The 21,981-nt window shown below is 45.7% G+C and overlaps 1 long non-coding RNA gene across 1 annotated transcript; it reads left to right on the forward strand.

The window, feature by feature from the left end:
• Positions 1–4,662: 4,662 nt before the first annotated feature.
• Positions 4,663–21,603, forward strand: LOC310641220. The gene is made up of 2 exons (XR_014492695.1): positions 4,663–4,759; positions 21,557–21,603. It is a non-coding gene; the product is annotated as an uncharacterized lncRNA (long non-coding RNA).
• Positions 21,604–21,981: the final 378 nt, after the last annotated feature.

Genomic DNA, 21,981 nt, shown 5'->3' on the forward strand with positions numbered 1-21,981 from the left:
GCACACATGACATCCGAAGCTCCCCAGAGGAGAATCTTGAAGTTATGCCTTAAAAAAATAAAGTCTTCCTGTCACTTTGAGTCTCGCTTGTTTGTTTGTGGGCGCCTGCCTGCCTGCGCAAAGGACCTGCTTAGTTTTGTCTCCCATTAAAGCCACTTTTTTTCCCACCTTTTTTTCCGCCTTTTCGGTGGCTGTTGCAAATTTTTTTGTTTTTATCCCATTTGCTCCAACCGAATTGGATTTTCTGCAGTCCAGGCTAGAAAAGGTGGGAATTCGGAATGGAGGATTGATGGAGGCAGGATAAAGCCGTCTCGTTAAAGGGTGTATTGCAGGAAAGCAAGCTCCCTGGCCAGCTAGAACCGTTCACGTTTTTTTCCTGGTGTGATTAACTGCAGGTGGCTGGGTTAAGAAAGAAAAAAAAAAGTAGGGCGAGGTCCGTTCTCTCTGGGGAGGGGACAAAATTATTCAAAACGTTTTCACCAACGATCTGGACGATGTGACCGAGAGGCTGTTAATTGGAGAAGGACAGAGGATTGGGAGGTCTGGCTAAACGCCCAGGACGGTGGAATAAAATTGCAAATTAATTTGGATGCGTCGAAGGATCAAGCTGAGAGGAACACGGTGCCCTTCCACCAGGATAAATCAGTTTGGGGGGGAGGAATGGAGGGCAGACATAAAAGATGGGGGATTGGGGGCTTGGAAATGCAACATCTGGGTTGGATTGTGGTCACTGGCAACAAGATGAACATCAGCCAGCAGCGGGAGACCCCTCCCAAAAGGGCCAATACAATTTCGGGGCTGATCCTATCAAAGACACTCAAAGTCACTCTCCTTCTCTCTGATCTTCTCTCACCGCTGAGACCAAACCTGGAGTCCTGATTACGTAGTCCTCGCTTAATGACCACTTCTGATGCAATGTGCTGCTCAGAAAATGGTGGTTGCTCCCGGATCACGCCATGTGGCCCAGCAAAGGACGGGCCTGTCCACCCTCCCTCCCCAACCCAGCTGGGTGACTTTGGGCCAATCACCGAGAGTCGGTGAGTTCTAGTCCTGCCTTAGGCATGAAGGTTGGCTGGGTGACTCTGGGCCAATCACCAGCAGACGGTGAGTTCTAGTCCCGCCTTGGGCATGAAGGTTGGCTGGGTGACTCTGGGCCAATCACCAGGAGATGGTGAGTTCTAGTCCCACCTTAGGCTCAAAAGCTGGCTGGGTGACTCTGGGCCAATCACCAGGAGACGGTGAGTTCTAGTTCCGCCTTAGGCAAGGAAGCCAGCTGGGTGACTCTGGGCCAATCACTGGGAGACAGGGAGTTCTAGTCCCGCCTTAGGCACGAAATCTGGCTGGGTGACTTTGGGCCAATCACCAGGAGATGGTGAGTTCTAGTTCTGCCTTAGGCATGACAGCTGGCTGAGTGACTGGGCAAGTCTCTCTCTTTCAGCCTAGCCCACCTCACAAGGTTGTTTTTAGGAAAATAGGAAGAGGAAGTAGTCCATACCTTGATCTGTTTATAAAAATAATGAAGACAGGATACAAACCAATCAGCCGTTTCTCCTTCTGCCATCAATCCCCTCCCTTCAACAGGAAGGAGAAAGAGTGTTTGGCTTGTAAGCGGCATTTTTTTTTCAGAAAGAAAAAACTCTGGCTAAGCAGGGATACACATGAATTCATGAGGATATTCAGAATCAGAGGACAGGGTGCATAAGGTTTGTCCATCACAGGAGGGAAAGCTTTGGAGATCTGCCCTTATACAATAACAGAGCTGGAAGGGGCCTGGGAGGTCATCCAGTCCAACAGGAAACACTATGCCATTTCAAATAAATGATTGCCCAATCTCTTCTTAAAAACCTCCAGTGTCGGAGCAGCCACGATTTCTGGAGGCAAGGAGTTCCACTGGTTAATTGTTCTCGCGTTCAGGAAGTTTCTCCTTAGTTCCAGGTTGCTTCTCTCCTTGGTTAGTTTCCAACTGTTGCTTCTCGTCCTGCCTTCGGGCGCTTTGGAGCATAGCTTGACTCCCTCTTCTTTGGGGCAGCCCCTGAGATGAAGGTCTGCTATCATGTCACCCCTCACCCTTCTCTTCATTAAACTAGACATTCCCAATTCCTCCAACGGTTCTTTGTGTGTTTTAGCCTCCAGTCCCCTGATCCTCTTTGTTGCTCTTCTCTGCACTCTTTCTAGAGTCTGAACATCTTTTTTTACATCGTGGGGACCAAAACCGGATGCAAGATCCAGTTTTGGTTGGCATGATGTCAAAATAAGGTGTTCCAATGTTGTTTTGTCTTCTGGTGCTTTGGAGAATAGCTTGAATCACTCTCTCTCTCTCTCTCTCTCTCTCTCCCTCTCTCTCTCTCTCTCTCTCTCTCTCTCTCTCCCTCTCTCCCTCTCTCCCTCTCTCCCTCTCTCCCTCTCTCTCTCTCTCTCTTTGTGGCAGCCGTTTGCCTAGCGGATGTTCAGCCCTATTCTTTCCAACATTTTTATCCCCCATCCATAGAAGTGACCGGAAATTCCAAACTAATTGGGGGGGGGGGGGGAACCAGGAAGTCAGCCGTGAGAGCAAAGGAAATAAAGCCAGCTTACTACTGCCAAGGTCCCAGCCGAGCTTGTCCCAAATCCTCTTAGTTAATGCTGATCATATCATTTGCAACCAGCGGTTAAATATCCGTAATCCAGGATATATATATATATATATATATATATATATATATATATATATATATATATATATATATATATATATATGTCTGTGTATCTATGTATCAAAGTGGGTGAGAAAAACTCCTCCTCCTCTACGTTGAATCGTGAGCTCACCCTACATGCTGGGGTCATGCATCATACCAAGCCAGGAGGAGGATTGTGGGGTCCTGGGTGCTCTCTGAGCTGGGTGGCTTTCTTGCAGACATTTCATGACCCAACTAGGGAACGTCAACAGTGCTAGAAGGGAGGAGAAGGAGGAGAACCTGGCGGGGGGCGGGGGAGTCAAGCTATTCTCCTAGGCACCCGAAGGCAGGACAAAAAGCAACGGATGGAAACTCATCCAGGAGAGAAGCAACCTGGAACTAAGGAGAAACTTCCTGACAGTGAGAACAATTAACCAGTGGAACTCCTTGCCTCCAGAAGCTGTGAATGCTCCAGCACTGGAAGTTTTTAAGAAGAGACTGGACAGCCATTTGTCTGAAATGGTATAGGGTCTCCTGCCTGAGCAGGGGGTTGGACTAGAAGACCTCCAAGGTCCCTTCCAACTCTGTTATTCTATTCTGTTCTGTTCTGTTCTATTATCCTATCCTATCCTATCCTATCCTATCCTGTCCTGTCCTGTCCTGTCCCGTCCCGTCCCGTCCCGTCCCGTCCCCTCCTCTCTTCTCCTCTCCTATGGTGGCCTTCAGATCTACCTGCTTGCAAGCATGAGCAGGTCTCCTAGTCCTGGTTGTATGTGGTTGTTCTGTAAACGCACCGTGCACAATGGATGTGCCACAGCTTGGCTCCAGATTGTTAGCCAACACACATACAAACACAATGCCACTAAACAAAAAGAGATGACACTGCGAAGAGTGCTAGAGGTGGGGCCCAGGAGGGGGGACATAGCTGTTCAGGGCACGGGAAACACTCGGGACTGTATGATGGACCAGATACAGGCAGTGCTCGACTTATGTCCAGAATTGAGCCCAAACTTTCTGTCGCTAAGCAAGACAGAGGTTAAATGAGCCTCCCTCCCCCTTTCACAACCTTTCTTGCCACTGCTGTTAAGTGAATCACTTCAGTTGTAAAGTTAGGGACACGGTTATTTGACTAATGACCGGTCCTCAGACTTACGGCCATCAGAGGATCTACATGGTCAACATTGAGGGGCCTGACCATCAGCATCTTGGGGTAAAGCGATCGCCCCTTGTGACCAGCCAGACAAGTCAATGGGGGAAGCCAGACCCGCTTAATGGCCGCCTGATTCGTTTAACATCTGCAATGATTCACTTAAGGGTTGCAGAAAAAGATCGTCAAAATCAACAAGGACTCAGTTAACAAACACCATGCTTGGCAATGGCAACCCTGTTCCCCATTGTGGCCGTTAAGTCGAGGACCACCTGTAGTGATGTTGGAGCCCACCAAATCGCAATTTTGGCCATTTCCAGATGCCTGGACTTCAAATCCCAGATTCCACAGCCAGCGGGGCCATTGGGGAGAATTCTGGGAGTTGAAGTCCACAGGCCTGGAAACCATCAAGGTTGGGATAGCTCTGCCCTCTAGTGGCCAAAAGGAATTTCTTCTCTCTCCCTTTTTTTTAATCCTTCAGATTCTCATGCAGGTTTTTTAAAAAAAAATCCATAATGAGATTTGGTCAAGATGGGGCCAGAGAATTCCGGAGAAAATCTGCTGGATGGAGAAGGAATGAGAAGGGCAGCCCCCTATTCACCCGTTTTATTCTAAGGCATTGACTCTCATGATCTCATTTCAGCAGATAAATGGAGTGGCAGGGCAGAGTTTCTCAATAGGAAGAATATATTTCTAGCTCAGGATCCGGGGGGGGGGGGGCGGCGGCTTGGGGCTCTCTGAGCTGGGTGGTTTCCTTGCAGATGTTTCATGACCCAGCTAGGGAACATCATCAGGGCTAGAAGGGAGAGGGAGGAGGAGGAGGAGGAGGAGGAGGAAGGACTGTGGGGTCCTTGTTGCTTTCTGAGCTGGGTGCTTTTCTTCCAGACGTTTCATGACCCAACTAGGTAACGTCATCAGGGCTAGAAGGGAGGAGAAGGAGGAGGGGAGGGGGAGGACTGTGGAGTCCCGGCCGCTGTCTGGTTTTCCTGCAGACGTTTCATGATCCACCTAGGTAACGTGATCATCCCTTTTAGCACTGATCTTACCAAGTTTGGTAACGAAACGTCTGCAAGAAAACCCCTCGGCTCAGAGAGCAACCAGGACCTCACAACGTTTCTCAGCCTTGGCAGCTGGAAGATGGGTGGGCTTCGCTTCCCAGAATCCCCTACCCACCCACCCCACCCCACCCCCCTGTGAAGAGGTGGGAAAGAGCTTTGTAGCCCTCCACAACTGTGCTCAGAAGTTTGTGAATCGGTCCGGTAAGAAGGACATCAACATGTCACAACAGTTCAGGAGCCTGCAAGTTCCCGAAGCCATCCTTTTATTTTATTTTAATGGCATGCGATGCGTTTCTTATACACAGTATGTGTGTACACACACACACACACAGCCTTTCTGTGCCTGTTTATCAGGAGGCCAGAGCGTCAGTGAACACCAGCCCGATCCAGTGAACAAAATGAGCCAGGAATACTAGGGGGAGAGAACTACACAGAAGCAGTTTAGGAAAAGCTTCCCTTAATTGCAAAGTCGTCAGGAAGGAGTGGGCAGGGTGGAGTGGGGAGGGTCCCCGAAGCTCTTTCTCCAGGCCTGGGGGGGGGGACCTTCAGGAGGCAGGTTCAACCTGGAACTCTGTAGGGAAGCAAGTCAGGAAAAATGAATCAGGAGGAGTTTTCCCGATTTCCAGCCCTGAGCGCAAATTTCCTAACCGACCAGTTGCCCTTTTTGGGTAGGGGGGCTGCATTTGCCGGGGGGGGGCTGCATCTGGAAGTTGAGGGGGCCCGACAACCCAACTGCCCAAACGGGGTGGGGATAAAGAGCTTTAGCGAGGCTCGTTTCCATAGAAACACCATTTCAAGGAAACCGGATTAATTAAGAAACGGCTATATTCCAGATGCGTTTAATTCTTTCTGCCTTTTGTCCCGCCATTAAAAGGGACAACGCAGGGGATTTTTCCCCCTGGCCCATCTTCAGATTGGGCAGGAACCGAATCCGGGGCCTCCAGTCTGCAGGAGATGATCTTGTCTAGGAGTCTGGCAGTCAGAATCTCCCGGGCTGCACCGGATCTTGGCCAGGATCCTTAGCTTCAGCAGGTAAATCTGGGTTAAAGTCAATGAGGCCCAGTTTGGGTTGGTGGTTTAAGGCAGCGGGCTTGAAACTGGGAGGCCCTGAGTTCAAATGCTCCCTCCTTAGGCGTGAAAGCCGGCTGGGGGACTTTGGGCCAATCGCCAGGAGGCGGTGAGTTCTACTCTCGCCTTAGATAATAAAAGCCCGCTGGGCCAGTCCTTCTCTCTCAGCCTAAGCCACCTCACAGGACTGTTGTGGGGGAAATAGGAGGAGACAGAAGCATTAGGCATGCTCGCCACCTTATTTGCAAAAATAATCAAGGTGGGATATAAATAATAAAAATAAAATAAAATCAGAAATTGAAATAACAAAATAAAATAAAATAAAATGAATAAAAAATAAAATAAAAATAAATAAAATAATAAAAAATAAAATAAATTAATACAGTAATAAAATAAATATTAAAATAATATAAATAAAAGATATAAATAATAAAATAAAAAATAAGAGAATAAAGTAAAATAGAACAGAATAAACTAGAATAGAATAATAAAATAAAATCAGAAAAAATAAAATAAAATAAAATATAAAAACAAAAAAGTAACAAACAAAATAAAATAATAAAATAAAATCAGAAAATGAAATAATAAAATAAAAAAATAAAAAATAAAGTAATAAATAAAATAAACATTACAATAATGTAAATAAAAAAGAATAAAATAAAAGAATAAGAGAATAAAGTAAAATAGAATAGAATAATAAAATAACAAAATAAAATAAAATAATATTCTTGCCCTGTACACCGCCCTGAGTCCTTCGGGAGAAGGGCGGTATAGAAATATTAATAAATTAAATTAAATTAAATTAATAAAATAAACTAAACTAATAAAATAAAATAAAATAATAAAATAAAAAATAATAAAAAATAATTTCCTTTCCGCCCAAGGTCCACCCGCCCCCCCTCCCAGTCCAAGCCCCGCACGGGAGGCCTTCTGAAGCCCACCGGGGGGGGTGTCCAGGGGAGGAGATCAAGACTCCCCCCCAATGGAAGGCGGAGAAGGGAAGGGGGAATCTGGTCCTTCCTCCCACCCATCCCCCCATCCCCAGCATCCCGCAAGAGGCAGAGAAGGTGGGGCAGGGCGGGGGGGAGGATGCCGTGGCGCACAGTTCCGTCGGCTCCACCTGCCTGGATCTTACCGGCTTCTGCTACCCTCTGGAGCTGCTCGGGCGATCCACTCCGATCCGGTCTAGAGGCAGCCCGAAACGCTTCTTGGGCACCTTCACGACTTTCCTGCAAGGAAGGGAGGAGTCAAAGAAGGGGACTCTGGTGGGGGAGAGCTCCTTTCAGGCCTGGCCTGGACCCCCGCCGCACCCGCCGCAGCCCTGCCAGCCAGCCGAAGGGAACCTCTGGGGCTGAGGGTTGAGCGGTGGGCTCTCTGGGCTGGGTGGCTTTCTCGCAGACGTTTCAGGACCCAACTAGGCAACTTCATCAGTGCTGGGAGGGAGGTGGAGGGGGTTGCAAAAAGGAGGAGAAGATTAACCCCGCTCCGAGCACTGATGGTGTTCCCTGGCTGGGTCATGCAAGAAAACCACCAACCTCCGAGCACTAAGGACCCCAGTTCCCCTCCTCCTCCTCCTCCTCCACCAACCCCCCCTCCCTTCTAGCACTGATGATGTTCCCTAGTTGGGTCATGAAACGTCTGCAAGGAAACCACCCAGCTCAGAGAGCACCAAGGACTCCAGACTCCGACTCCTCCTCTTCCTCCTCTCCACAACCCCCCCTCCCTTCTAGCCCTGATGATGTTGCCTAGTTGGGTCATGAAAGGTCTGCAACAAAATGGTCAAGCTCAGAGAGCATCAAGGACCCCACAATCCATCCATGCATCCTTCCTTCTGTTATTTCTTTCTTTCTTTCTTTCTTTCTTTCTTTCTTTCTTTCTTTCTTTCTTTCTTTCTTTCTTTCTTTCTTTCTCTCCTCCTCCTCCTCCTCTTCCCAACCCCCCCTCCCTTCTAGCCCTGATGATGTTGCCTAGTTGGGTCATGAAACGTCTGCAAGAAAATGGTCAAGCTCAGAGAGCATCCAGGACCTCACAGTTGTCCTCCTGCTCCTGCTGCTCCTGCTGCTCCCTACAAACCCCACTTGTGTCCAAAACCCACCTATTTTCATCCCCCCCCCATCCAACACACCTCTAATGTCACCAGGACCCTCTGCTTACGGTCCAGATCTATCCATCCATCCATGTGTTCCAACAAAGGATCTATTGTTGTTGTTATTGTTATTATTGTTATTATTCCCGCTTTACCACTGAACCCTCTTTAGGGAATTTCATTTATTCTCCATTGTTTTGCTTCCATCGGGCACCGCTCTCAACTCCTTCTGAAATCAACCTCCTGCTCCAGATGTACACAAAATGCTCCATCGCCCACTCCCGTTCCTTTGGTGCTGCTCGTTTTCTTTCTTTCTTTTTTTTTTGCAAAAGGGCAGCGGGCAGAACAACATTTCTGAAATTCGTTTGTTTCTCGGCGAGCTGCTAAAGAGCAAAGCTTCCTGCGTGGCTTTACAAAGATCTGGCCTTCCCAGATTCATTCACCTTTTAGTCTCAGAATTTTTAAGCCCCTTCCCAAATATAAGTGCCCCTTTTCTTTTTTTCCCGCATTCATTCTGGCCTCCCGTCTCTTTGAACTGCACAACAATCCCCATTTCCCTCCGATTGTCGGGCGCAGCGTCAGCCTTCACAGCCACACTACTAGGCCAATTGAACAGCCGCTCCATCACTAAAGCATTTTCTGCTCTTAACGGCTCCTTTTCCACTAATGCCATTTTTTTTTCTATTCACACCAAGAATTATCATTTCCCAATATTTGGGCACCATTTATAGTCATCATTTTTAAGAGCCTTGGTGGAGCAGTGGGCTAATGCCTCCTTAAGTAACACCAGCTGCCTGCAATTAGTGCAGGTTCGAGTCCCACCAGGCTCAAACTAGACTCAGCCTTCCAATCTTCCCAGGTAGGTAAAATGAGGACCCAGATTGTTGGGGGCAATAAGCTGACTTTGTAATAATGCCGCTTGGGGTGTGTGTGAAAGCCCTAACAAGCAGGCATATACATAGAATGAAGGCTACTGCTAAGTTTGTAAAGCCGCCCTGAGTCTTCGGAGAAGGGCGGGATATAAATGGAATTAAAATAAAAAAAAATAAAAAATTTCCCCCATGACACGGGCATTTATATAACCTTGCTTTCAATCGCATTCTTTGCCATTTCCCAGTCACTTTCATGCCAATGTCTCAAAATTCATTGTATTGAGCGATTAACTAACATATTGTTTATGATAATACAGAAATTAATTATTCTTCACTGTTTTTTAAATACATGAACCCAGACAACACGCCCTTTGCTAAATATCAAGAATGTCATTATAAAAAATTCCTAACCCTAACCCCAACCCTAACCCTAACCCTAATCCTATCCCTAATCCTATAAAAATTAATAGAATATATTTTAAAAAATAAATATGAAGCAGCCGCCAAGCCCCTGAATTTCGATCACGTGACCGCGGGGATGCTGCAACAGTCATAAGTGTGAAAAACGGTCATAAGTCCCTTTTTCCAGGCCCGTTGTCACTTTGAAAGGCCACTCAATGAACTGCTGTAAGTCAGGGTCTGCCTGTACATACATTTATTTATTTATTTATTTATTTTATTACATTTGTATACCGCCCTTTCCCGAAGGACTCAGGGCGGTTTACAGGGTGAATTAAAAACCAAAAATACAAAAGTTAAAAACCAAGTTTAAAAAAGATTAAATTTATCCCTGTACAAATAAAACCCCAGTTAAAATAAGATTAATCCTCAGCCTGGGCCAGAGAGCTCGAAGAGCCAGGTCTTCAGGCCCTGGCGGAATGATCGGAGGTCGGGGGCAGTCCTCAGCTCCACCGGCAGCTGGTTCCACAGGGCAGGCGCCCCCACTGAGAAGGCCCTATCCCTGGCTGTCACCCGCCGGCAATCTCTCACTGGTGGCACCCTAAGGAGACCCTCCCTGTGTGAGCGCACTGGACGAAGGGAGCTTGATGCCGGCAGCAGGTGTTCCCTCAGATACCCCGGACCCAAGCCATTCAGGGCTTTATAGGTCATCACCAGCACCTTGAATCTCACCCGGAGGGCATGCTGTAAAGCAGGATCTTAACCCCGTTGACATTCTTGCGTGGTCTTCCCACCAATCTCCCAATTCACCAACTCCATTTTTCTGGCAGGAACCACCTCAAACCAGACCGGCGTCTCACTTATTTTAGCCACGTCACGCTGGGGAATTTGCTGGAGAAAGCCATAATGTGGGGAAGGGAACCAGACCGCCAAAGAGGGTGGCTGGACACCCCATAAAGATGACACCCAGCCTATCATATCTGGTGGACATGCCCTAAGGCAAAAAGGTTTTGGGTTAAGATACATGTCTGGCTGGAAAAAGATGACTAAAAAACAGATAGGATTCAAACCGGAACGGTTTTTGTTAGGAATATTAGGAGCTGACTACGAGAAGGAGAGCAAACATTTAACAATTACATGTATTAACAGCAGCGAGAATTTTATTTACCCAATATTGGAAAAATGAAGACTTACCAGCTGAAGAGGTACTAATCAAGAAAACTTTAGAACGTGCAGAAATGGATAGATGGGCTTTAGAGATTAAAGAGAAAGCAGATTCAGTTTACTTTAGAACATGGGATAATTTTTATCCCTGGTTAGGAAAACGAACTAGGGAGAAAGGAATGTGATATGTTATTCTGAATACATACTAGTAAGAAGAATGCTATACATTGAATTATTAATACTGTCTATGATAACTGATCATACTACTGTTATCTATTACGATATTAATTATTGTTAGCTAAATATATGTACCCAGACAATATTCTGTTTGCTAAATATTGAAAACATTACTGGGGGATAACCCCAATGTTGACCCCAACCCTGTCCTAATCCCAACCCCAGTCCCGACCCTATTTTTTCCCTAACCCTATAAAATCCAATACAATTCTTTTTTTTAAACATTGACACCCAGCCAGAGCATAGAACAATTCAAAGAAGCAAGAGTGGAAGATGAGGAGAGACCACGAGGCCTGCAGAAGTGCCAAGAGTCGGACACAACAATGGGGACCATCTTCACGATCATCGTCACCACCCCAAGAATGGTGAGGGCGAAGAAGCAGGAGAACTTTTGGGGTCACCCACCTCTGCTTGGTCTTCAGGCCCTTTGAGAGTCTGTCAAGGGGTGAGCCAAAGCCACTGAAGCCCCTCTTCTTCTTGGTCTCAAATACGTCGTTCTCCAAGGACACCAGCTCATTCAGGAGTAACATTTTGGCTACCAGGTCAGTCGTGGACTTCTCTTCCCTGGATGGAGGAAGCCATCCTGGGCCAGGGGCGAGGGCGGGATCCAGGGGCTGCTGTGACATAAAAGAAGACAGCAGTGAGGGACAATGGCTACCTAGGCAGAAGGCGTCATGCTCTCCAGCCTAAAGATCTGGCGGGCTTCTCCTGGAAAACATACGGCGAACGGTTGTGTGTAATCCAGAAGTCTCCAAACTTGGCAACTTTAAGACTTACGGACTTCAACTCCCAGAATTCCCTAGCCAGCAGAGCTTAGGATTTAGAACCCCTGTGGGTGTGGCAAGGTTGAATGGCTAAGATGCTTGCCAACCTCTGTTGCTACTCAACTTGCCAAAGAAACAGGGGTGTTGGTGGAGGGAAAGGCTGGGGAGATTCAAGAAGCCGTCCGCGGACCATGAGACCCAAGGTCATCAAAAGCAGGTGGCTGTCGGAGGAGTGGACCCTTCCCATAACAGACAGAAAGGCTGTGATTGAACAAGGTGAACTCATGGTGGGTTCAGGGTTATCAAAAGCCATCGTTAACGAACCAGAGTTTTGCGCGGAAAAACTAGAGTTGATTTTGCCTCTTCAGTGCCGGCATGTGTATTCAATAAAGATTGTCTGTTATGGCACCTCAAGACAGTAGAGTCTCTTCATTGTTGGATTCGCTAGTCAGACGGTTGACGAGATGTTTTTTTGGCTTCCCACCATCTTCACCAAATTATGTTGGCCCTGAGTGAGGCCAGCGTGATGTCAATCTACCAGACAGGTAATTGCGTGCACAGTCTTATCGCGCAAGATAACTCAGGGGTAAACACAGTAAACAGTGGTTTATATTAAATGGTGGTTTAGCTTACACTATCTACAGTATCATGCACCAGGAACAATATACATACATGTGCCAACACAGCAGGATCCAACACACCACAGTTATGGCAGGAAATGGAAGAGAACCAAACACAGCAGTGGAGCCTTCCCTTTTATACACAGGCTCTTAAAGAGACACAGACCCTGCTGGCTCTTAAAGAGACACAGACCCTGCTGAGTCATTCCCATCATTACATTTTACATCTTACATTACATAAGCTGGTTAGCTGTTAAATCATTGCCTTGGCATAATTCTGCTTTTTTTTTTTGGTCAAAGCTGCATTAACAGAATCTTGCAAGTCTGAAAGTACAAATCCCACACCGTCTCTTTTACAGCCTGAGGAAACTACGGAAGGTACCTTCCGAGCCTCTTTTTTCCACCCATTAGGCAGCTGAGGGCTATGTGCTCTCTTATCTGTCTGTTCCCTGAAGCCACCTGAACAGAATCTTCCAAGTGTCAAGCTATGAAGAATGCTTACATCACTGCCTCCATTTTTGCTTCTTAGCTTGCCTACAGACTTGGGGGGAGGGGTGGGGGAAGAACGGAATGCAGGCTTCAGACGTTGAGCTGCTGAGCCGTGAGAATCAAAGTTGTCCAAGAAACTCTTTACTGAAAACTGAAACATCCTCTCATAACAACGGTTTGACACCCTTAGTGGATAATGTGACCTGCACTAATAGGGGGAGAGGGAGATTCTAAGCTTTAATCTACTGCTTTAGGCACCAAGTAACCAGAGCTGGTTTTCTACTCATCTGTGCTGAAATGGAGTGCTCAATAAAGTTTTGCATTAGAGATCAGAAAGTCTCAGCTGTGCTTTTTTTGTTGGGAATTATTACCTCAGTACCTGGAAAGCAAGTCCGAAAGTACACGTCCGCCACCGTCTCTTTTACAGCCTGAGAAACTAGGGTCCCTCCTAAGCCTCTTGCCCCACCCATTATGCCAATGAGGGCTCAGCTGCCTCTTATCTGACTGGTCCCTAAAGCTACATGAACACAATCTTGTAAGTCTGAAAATACAAACCCCCCACTGTCCCCTTTGGAGCCTGAGAAACTAGGAAGAGTCCCTTTTGATCCTCTTTTCTCCACCCATTATGCAGCTGAGGGCTAAGCTGCCTCTTATCTGACTGTTCCCTTAAGCTACATGAACACAATCTTGCATGCCTGAAGGTCTAAATCTCCCACCGTCTCTTTTACAGCCTGAAAAAGCAGGGAGGGTCCCTTCTGGGCCTTTTTTCTCCACCCGTTATGCAGCCGAGGGCTAAGCTGCCTCTTATCTGACTGTTCCCTAAAGCTACATTAATAAGATCTTGTATGTCTGAAAGTACAAATCTCCCACTCTCTCTTTTAGAGCCAGAGAAACTAAGGAGGGTCCTTCCTAAGCCTCTTGCCCCACCCATTATGCAAATGAGGGCTCAGCTGCCTCTTATCTGACTGCTCCCTTGCTATTTCCTCTTCCTCCGCCCCTCAATATCTTTTCCATTAATGCACATGAACATATCTGAAAACTCTGGAAAGTTTGACAGGGGGAGAAACTCTGACCACAAGAGGGCACCCCAAGCAAGAAAGCCACAGGACAGGGCATGTCACCACCCAGTGATCTTGGCCAGCCACTGGCAGAGGGTCCAGCTCAACCACCAACCCCACCGCCCTCACCTCTTGAATGCTCTGTGCCTGGAAGGCTCTCCTGGGCTGCCAGAGGAGCAGAAGGGTCAGGATGAGGTATCCTGCTGTCTGCTGGCAGGCCAGCATCTGCAAAAAACAAAACAAAAGAACCAACCAAAAACAGTTCATTTCTTAAATTTGCAGGAAGGTGTTGCTAGGGGATGCCCAGCCTGGGTTTTTCCAGGAGGGCGCAAGATATTTTAGAATGCATTTAAAAGAAAGAAAGAAAGAAAGAAAGAAAGAAAGAAAGAAAGAAAGAAAGAAAGAAAGAAAGAAAGAAAGAAAGAAAGAAAGAAAGAAAGAAAGAAAGAAAGAAAGAAAGAAAGAAAGAAAGAAAGAAAGAAAGAAAGAGACATGGAGGAGGACTAGACTTTTCTTTTTTAATGCTCATTTCTTCAATCTTTTCTTCTTTCTTAAAAAAAATCTTATACATTTGCATTTTTAATTTTCTAAATAATAAAAATTATTATTATTATTTTTAAAATAATTATTTTTAACATGCGCACATTTCTGGGCCAGGAAAGGTAAAGGTAGTTGTGAAAACTGCTGTGCTCCAATTCACCACCAGGTGGCGCCCGTGCTCTCTGACGGCTGCATTGAAGCCCCAAGGAAGGCCATTTCATTGGCTTTCATTCTCCCTGGTTAAAGGTCCAAGAAATGGTGTGAAAATTCACACACAAATCCACAAAATAACAGGAAAGAAGACGCTCATTTCAAAACCTTGCTGCACAAGCCCAATTTAGACACTTTGGCCCGCCAAAATTGGAAAATGTCCCCTTTTCCTTGCCAAACAGAAAATGAAGCATTTTCCTGTTCCAGAAAATACACAATTTTACTGGTCTTTCTCTTTCAGATGTGGATAATAGCACTACGACATTAGAGAAAGAACATGGTGTGGTAGAGGAGGCAACTCCCTTCCCATTTTCTTGCTACTGCAGAAGTGCCAAAATGCAAAGCTCACACTTTCGTAACCAACAGAAGACCTCCAAAGTCCCTTGCAACTCTTATTATTCTCTGTTGTACGTTCTTCCGTTTGTTAGGTAAGCCCATTTTACAACCTTCCTTACCACGGTTGTTAAGTGAATCGCTGCGGTTGGGGAAGTGAGTCCCACGGTTGTGAATTGAACCCGCCTTCCCCAACTGACTTTGCTGATCAGAAGGTCACCAGATCTGCCCTGTTGTGATTCTGCAACGGTGTGTCTGACTCTGACCCCATCTCTGTGTTCAGCAGCTGGGCTGATTTATCCCAGGCTCAGCTCGGATTCAATAGAAGCTCAGGGATACGTCCTTAGTTACTTAGTTGGGTCATGAAACGTCTGTAAGGAAACCACCAAGCTCAGAGAGCACCCAGGACCCCACGGTCCTCCTCCTCCTCTTCACAAACCCCACTCCCTTCTAGCACTGATGGTGTTCCCTAGTTGGGTAATGAAATGTCTGCAAGAAACACCACCAAGCTCAGAGGGCATCAAGGACCCCACAGTCCTCCTCCTCCACCTCCTCCTCCTCCTCCTCCTCCTTCCTCCATTGTGCAAACCCCTCTCTCTTCTAGCACTGATGATATTACCTAGTTGGGTAATGAAATGTCTGCAAGAAACTCCACCAAGCTCAGACAACACCAAGGACCCCACAGTCTTCCTCCTCCTCCTCCTCCTCCTCCTCCTCCTCCTCCTCCTCCTCCTCCTCCTCCCTCCATTGTGCAAACCCCTCTCTCTTCTAGCACTGATGATATTACCTAGTTGGGTAATGAAATGTCTGCAAGAAACTCCACCAAGCTCAGAGAACACCAAGGACCCCTGAGCTGGGGATATTTAAAATAGCAAAATCAAACAAGGATTCCATCCCCAATAAATCTTTACCATTTGGAGAACTTTTTTAATGCCTTTTTTAGGACCTTGGCTCTCCCGGGTCTTGGGCTTAAGCTGAAGTCTTGTTGTCCTAGGTCCTTTAAGGAGAAAGACAGATTGACAGCTTTGTGCACCCCTCTCTATATCCACTGCATAGATGTGTTTGCATAACGGGAGACCAAATTCCTCTCCCCATCTGATGCGATTTTAAAGCTTACGTAGTCAGAACTGAGTGGGGCTGTTTTACTCTTTACAGATTCTGGACCTTCTTCCCACATGCATGATAAGCTAGTCAAACAAGCGAGGTTGAGTAGGAACAAATTCTTTTTTTTAGCAAGGAAAAAAAGCAGGTGTGTATGTGTGTGTGTGTGTGTGTTATTTTTTAAAATCCTGATTTGAGTCTGCAGTGCGCAGAAAAGATTAGGGAGGACAAGCTTTGTGCCCAAAGATTCCGGAAAAGCTTTTACAATACAAACACAAGCTTCACAAATCCTCTTCCACTGACAACGCAAATGCTGCCAGACTACAAGTTTGCTTGGTTTTTACTCCTGAATCCTTCTTAAAATTAATAACTCTTTTTTATTTTCTCAGCAAGGTCCCAAGGATGCTCAGCTCAGCCACAAGATCAGGAGAGCCTGTTTTCAACCCTGGCGTTGGAACAGAAGTCAGTTTGTATAAGCTTAGATCAGAGACGGAGTCAGAGAAGAGCAACAAAGACGATTAGGGGACTGGAGGCTAAAACATAGGAAGAACGACTGCAGGAATTGGGTATTAGTTTAATGAAGAGAAGGATGAGGGGTGACCTGATAGCAGTCTTCCAATATTTGAGGGGCTGCCCCAAAGAAGAGTTTTGTTACGTTGGACTGTTTTTGTCCTTTGTGTAAAGACGGGTGCAAAAAACGAGTTGAGTAGTTCTGCTTTCTCCCTGTTGCTTGCCACTTTCTCCCACTAATGGACCAATCGTTTCCTTGACCTTTTTCTTGTTTTCACATATGTTGAAAGACGCTTTTTTGTTGTTGTTATTTTTAACTTTTGTCACAAGCCTTCGTTCATTTTGAGCCTTAGCTCTCCTCATTTCATCTTTGCAGGCTCGGGCTATTTGCTGATATCCTGCCTTAGCTATCTGCCCCTCTTTCCACTTTTTATACTTGTCCTTTTTATCTTTCAGTTTATCAGAGAGTTCTTTATGCGGCCACGCTGGTTTCTTTGGAGAGCTGTTATTTTTTCTTCTTTGTTGGTATTGTGCTAGACTGGGCTTTTATTATCTCGCTTTTCAAAATTTCCCAAGCTTCTTGAGTTGTTTTCCCCTTTAGGATTCTCATCCATGGAATCCTTCCCAAGCTCTCTCTGAGTTTATTGAAATTAGCTCTCTTGAAGTCCAAGACTCTAGTTTGGCTGTGTTCTATTGCTTGTGCCTCCAGAATGTTGAATTCCAATATTGCATGATCACTTCCCCCCAAGGTTCCTGTGGCTTCGACACCTTCTATCATTTCATCTCTGTTTGTGAGAATTAAATCCAATATGGCTGATCCCCCAGTTCCCTTCTCTACTTTTTGGGAGACAAAGTTGTCTGCTAGGTTTGTCAGGAATCTGTTTGATCTTCCACTTGGTGCAGAGTTTGTCTCCCAGTTGATGTCAGGGTAATTAAAGTCCCCCATTACTATGGTGATGTGCTTCCTACAGTTAGTTAGTTAGCTGACTAGCAAAAAGCTCATCTATTTCCTCTGTTTGGTTGGGTGGCCTATAGTATACACCTATGGCAATGTCATTTCCCACCCCCACCCCTTTTATATTGACCCAAATGCATTCAAGACAAGTTTTCATCATTGTTGTGCTCTATTTCTGCAGAGATATAGTTATTTCTTATAGATATAGATATAGATATAGTTATAGATATAGATATAGATATTTGCATAATTTTTTGGATTGCTAACAAAGAATTAAAGGGAGACTGATATAGCCATTTCAAACTTATTTGTTCTCATCAGTCAGCCACACCCTTCTGAGATTCGAACCTGGGCTGATTGCACATTAGGCGGTTGTTTTAACCTCTAGGCCCAGGTTCGAATCTCAGAATCTACCGCCTGTGGACGGCCTGAGTTTGGGCTGATACAGGCAAAAAAAGATTTGGCCCGTATTTGGTCCGGCAAGGTGTTCAAAACACTCAAGACATATCTCCCTTGCCTCTTCCCTCCCCGATGCAGCTGACAAAGTGAGAAAGAGCCTGTGGCCTAGAGGTTAAAACAACTGCCTAATGTGCAATCAGCCCAGGTTCGAATCTCAGAAGGGTGTGGCTGACTGATGAGAACAAATAAGTTGAAAATGGCTATATCAGTCTCCCTTTAATTCTTTGTTAGCAATCCAAAAAATTATGCAAATAATGATTGTCGCAGTTGCGACTACCGCCTGTGGACGGCCTGAGTTTGGGCTGATACAGGCAAGAAAAGATTTGGGCCGTATTTGGGCTGGCAAGGTGTTCAAAACAGTCAAGATAGAGATAGAGATAGAGATAGAGATAGAGATAGAGATAGAGATAGAGGTATAATATTTTTGTGTATATAATATTCTTATATACATAATATCCTTATATATATTTCTTATATTTCTCCACCTCCTCTTTTATTTGTTTCTTTCAAACAATTTAGATCCCTCCAGCTGTGTGTTCCATTTGTGGGTTTCATCATTACCAAGTTTCAGTAATGGCAACAATATCATATCTGACCTCAGTGGACGGGTCAGGAAGGAGCCACATCCTTGTGATCAAGATACAGAAATGGGAGATGTAAAAATAAATGGCTTAAATGTTTGCCCTGCTGTTCCCTGGAGCTAAATTTAAGCCCCATGGGCTAATCCAAATAAACACAATGGGAGCTGCGCTATAAAAGACAGTGTGACTTAGACCGCAGCCGAAGCAATGCTGGAAGCAGAGGCCACGGGAGAGGGGCTGCGTCCCACGGAGGTCACAATCAGTGGGGTGGGGGTACATCTCACATCTGGGAGGTAATGAATGGTTGATTAACGGTTGCAGGAACCGTTTATCCCCTTCCAGATGTGAGATGTGCAGGAACCGGGTACATCTAGTCTAATGCCATCTAGTATAATAGTACAATCTAGTCTAATACAGTCCTGGGTTGCATAAGCAGAGGCATCGAATCAAAATCAGGTGAAGTATTAGTACCGCTTTGTAAAGCCCTAGTAAGGCCACACCTGGAATCCTGCATCCAGTTTTGGTCACCACAATACAAAAAAAGGTATTGAGACTTTCGAAAAAGTGCGGAGAAGAGCAACTAAGATGATTAAAGGACTGGAGACTAAACACACGAAGAAGGGTTGCAGAGTTTGGGTTTGGCCAGTCTAGAGAAATGAAGCACTAGGGGGGACATCAGCAGTGTTCCAGTATCTCAGGGGCTGCCCCAAAGAAGAGGGAGTCAAGCTGTTCTCCAGAGCTCCTGAAGGCAGAACAAGAAACAACGGATGGAAACTCATCAAGGAGAGAAGCAACCTGGAATTAAGGAGGGATTTCCTGTGAAAAGAAGGACCAGGGTGACATGATAGCGGTCTTCCAATATATGGGGGAGCTAACACAGAGAGGAGGGGGGTCCCACCTATTCCGCAAAGCCCCTGAAGGCAGGACAAGAAATTTTGCCCAGGCAGTCTCCTCCTCCTTGTCCTCCGAGGCGGGGGGGGCATGTTTACGGGGGGTGGGTGTACGAACACAGCGGAGGAAAACCACTTCTGCTTTGTACCTGGGTGCTGAACACGGCAACCGTCCCTCAGAAGCCTAAGGAGAGAAGCAACCTAGAACTAAGGAGAAATTTCCTAACAGTGAGAACAATTAACCAGCGGAACAACCTGCCTCCAGAAGCGATGAGTGCTCCAACACTGGAAGTTTTTAAGAAGAGACTGGACAGCCATTTGCCTGAAATGGTCTAGGGTCTCCTGCCTGAGCAGGGGGTTGGACTAGATGACCTCCAAGGTCCCTTCCAACTTATTATTATTATTATTAAGCCAAAAATTCAGCTGAGCCCCTGTGAAGGCTCAAAAGACCTTGCCAGGGTGCGCCGTTGATTGCTTACAGGTAGTCCTCAAGTTACAATGGTTCATTTAGCGACCAAAGTTACAATGGCACTGAAAAAAAAAACGACTTACGCCCCATTTGGGATCTTCCTTGCCCCAGGTAGCCCTCAAGTTATGACCGCAATTGAGCGGTCAAAATTTAGGTTGCTAAGCGAAACCATTGTTAAGTGAGCTTTGCCTCACTTTACAACCTTTCTCGCCACTGTCGTTAAGTGAGTCGATGCACTTGTTAAGTTAGCCACACGGTTGTTAAGCGAATCTGGCTTCCCAGCCGACATTTCAAAAAGGGGATCACGTGACCTCGGGGCACAGCAATTGCCAAGCTTCTCGTCTTTGATCACCTGACCGTGGAGATGGCTGCGACGGTCGTATGGCGGGGGGGAAACGGTCGTAAGTCGCTTTTTTCAGGGCTGTTGTAAGTTTGAACAGTCACTAAACGAACTCTTGTACCTTGCGGAATACCCGTATGGAAGATTCTTAAAGGGAATGTAAAGATGAAACCAGAGACTTTTGGGATTATCAGGCAAAGAACTTGGGGGAAAAAACGAACGTTGATGTTATATATGCTGACAGCAGCAAGAAAGCTCTTCGCATGAAAACGGAAGGATGCTTTGATTCCCACAACGGACGAAGGGCTGCAAAAGCTGATGGGGTTAGCAGAGATGGCTAAATCTCCCAGGCTGAGGAGAAATTTTTAACTGGGGTTTTAAGTATACAGGGTCAATTTAATATTTTTTAATTTGGTTTTTTAACTTTTGTATGGTGGATTTTTTAATTCCCTGTAAACCGCCCTGAGTCCTCAGGGAATAGGGTGGTATATAAATGTAACTAAATAAATAAAATAAATAAAATAAATAAATGGACTGCTTTGATTAAAGAAAAGAACACAATTAATTTTCTTTCCCCTTGGAAACCACTTCTGGGCTTTGTGCTTGAGGTGTGGAAAAATTAATGCAACTTTGAATTGGGTTTTTGCCCTGTTGGGTAGCTTTGTTGTTACAGAAATGGCTAGTATATATTACGATGGAACGGTAAAAAGTGGAGGCTGCAGGTTATGACATGATTTTACAAAAAAAGAATCGTAAGTCAATGGTTTTGCTTTTGCTTTTCCCTTTTATCCTCCTCCTCCTCCTCCCCTATTTTTCATTTTTCTTTGCATTTCTGCATTTTATGTTTTGACAAACTAATAAAATTTTTAAGAGAGAGAGAGAGAGAGAGAATAAGGGGGCCAGTTCTAGACCTGACCCAACTCTTTCTTACTCCCTGGAGTAGGAAAAGTCTTTTAAAAGATGAGGGAAGGACCAAGGGGGGACAGGATAGCAGCCTTCCAGTATCTCAGGGGTTTCCCCAAAGAAGAGGCAGTCAAGCTATTCTCCAAAGCACCTGAAGGCAGGACAAGAAGCCACGGATGGAAACTCCTCAAGGAGAGAAGCAGCCTGGAACTAAGGAGAAACTTCCTGACAGTGAGAACAATTTAACCAGTGGAACGGCTTCCCTCCAGAAATCATGGCTGCTCCATCACTGGAAGTATTTAAGAAGAGACTGGACAGCCATTTGTCTGAAATGGTATAGGGTCTCCTGCATGAGCAGGGGGTTGGACTAGATGACCTCCAAGGTACCTTCCAACTTTATTGTTATTATACAATCAAAAACATCAACAAATGCTGGGGACCCAATCGTCAGGCGACGGTGAATTCTAATCTCACTTTAGGCATGAATGCTGGATGGGTGACTTTGGGCAAGTTCCTCCCTTTCTGCCCAAACCCACACCACAGGGTTGTTGTTGTGGGGAAAAAGAGGAGAAAGAAGGAATATTTTGGTGTGTTTGCTGCCTTGAGTTACTTATAAAGTATGAGGGTGGGATTTGAAAAATAGAAAGAGAAAGAGAAAGAAAGAAAGAAAGAAAGAAAGAAAGAAAGAAAGAAAGAGAAAGAAAGAAAAAGAAAGAAAGAAAGAAAGAGAGGGAGGGAGGGAGGGAGGGAGGAAGGAAGGAAGGAAGGAAGGAAGGAAGAAGAGAGAAAGAAAAAGAAAGAAAAAAGAGGAAGGAAGGAAGGAAGGAAGGAAGGAAGGAAGGAAGGAAGGAAGGTGCAAATGAGGCATTAATCCTCCATTGGTAAAAATAAGAGAAACCAAATCCAACGTCTAGAATGGCATTCTCCCAATCCATCCCCCCCACGCCCTCTCCCCCGACCCACGCTAAAAGCTTGGAGAAAATGAGGTGGACGTGGACCCCGAATGCAATCAAAGCTTCCGTCCCTCTCGGGTTTGAATTCTCAGGATTGAGAAGGCAGTAAAAGTAGCCTGAG

This window comes from Vipera ursinii, assembly GCF_947247035.1.
Source record: "Vipera ursinii genome assembly, chromosome: 5".
Lineage (NCBI taxonomy): Eukaryota > Metazoa > Chordata > Lepidosauria > Squamata > Viperidae > Vipera > Vipera ursinii.